The 1,324-nt window shown below is 44.3% G+C and overlaps 1 pseudogene; it reads right to left on the bottom strand.

Moving 5' to 3' along the window:
- Positions 1 to 2: 2 nt before the first annotated feature.
- Positions 3 to 576, bottom strand: LOC116080378 (annotated as a pseudogene).
- Between the last annotated feature and the right edge of the window lie 748 nt (positions 577 to 1,324).

Raw genomic sequence — 1,324 nt, 5'->3', positions numbered from 1 at the left:
AATCAATGAATTTCTGAGTCAGGTTCAGGTAAGTGAAGGGCCTTGATGAGGAGTTTATATTGTCTAGACCCAAGATACGATGCAAACACAGTCTGAAGTAAAGTAGGAAATAACATTTCTCTAAAGACAGGCTTAGAAACTGTAATCCAGTAATTGAGGATGTTTCCCCTCTGTGGTAGGGAGCTTGATTCATACCTGGCAGCAAGGCCCCCATTCACAGGTGTGGCCAAAAGGATAGGGTACACACCACCCAGAACAAAACCAACTAGTGTACCCCGTGTCCTGGTACAGGGTTCACAGTTCAAATCACCTGTACAAAACTATGGTAGGACAGGTTTGCTATCAAGAATGGGATCACAGCCATTGGTAAGCTAGAAGCTATTCGAGCTTGTGTCACGTTCAAGGTTTGCCAAAATAGACGTTTGCTATTAGGCTCCCAAAAGCAGCATTAAGTCCAATGTATGCTGATCCATATTGAAGTAGATTCCTGTCTGATTCTGGAAGTTGTTTAATTTTTCTGGATATGACATTAAATATTAAATCATCTTTGCTAGTACTTGGTTTATGACTTTCCATCTTGGACCACTCGACAGAATGACAGCAGTGTATGGCCGCCTCCCCAGCCGCCCGTGCTTGCCCAGGTCCTCCCATGCTGGAATCTACAACAACCTTCGCCAGGGTCACCTGGGCTCCCTCTTTTTCATGGTTGAAGGTTTTAACGCCCACTAAAATTCCTATAAGAAGGGAGACATGCTAACAGTGTTCTAATCCTGCCTTTGCTTAGCATATATATGTGTATATTTTTTTAACATTTTTTCCAGCCCACTTGCTCCAGCCATATTTATTTCATATATGTAGGTACATTGTCACTGTCTTCAGACACAGCAGAAGATGGCATAGGATGCCCATTACAGATGGTTGTGAGCCACCATGTGGTTGCAGGGAATTGAACTCAGGACCTCTGGAAGAGCAGTCGGTGCTCTTAAGTGCTGAACCATCTCTCCAGCCTGCTTAGCAGATCTTTTGAGATATATGGAACACTCAAATCTTTGGTTTTAGACAGCAGGGACAACACACGTGTTGTTAAGTTGTTAAGTGTTAAGAGTGTTAAGGAGGAGGCCATTTGCAGAATGGACAGCGAGAGAGAAGAGCTAAGGGTTGCCTGGGATGCCTTCCGCTTTGATCCCTTGCTCTTTGAATCCTACGAAGATCACAGGCTTTGTTTCTCCCGTTTATCTGCAAACCTCAGCTCTGTGCCAGCCTTGTCCCTTTCTCTTCTAGTTGTGCTTCGTCAGCAAAACTGGTCCTTCTGGAGAGTTGTTCT

The sequence above is a fragment of the Mastomys coucha genome, unplaced genomic scaffold, assembly GCF_008632895.1.
Source record: "Mastomys coucha isolate ucsf_1 unplaced genomic scaffold, UCSF_Mcou_1 pScaffold6, whole genome shotgun sequence".
Classification (NCBI taxonomy): Eukaryota; Metazoa; Chordata; class Mammalia; order Rodentia; family Muridae; genus Mastomys; species Mastomys coucha.
Note: the sequence above shows the minus strand (reverse complement) of the source record. Positions and strands in the feature narration are given on the sequence as shown.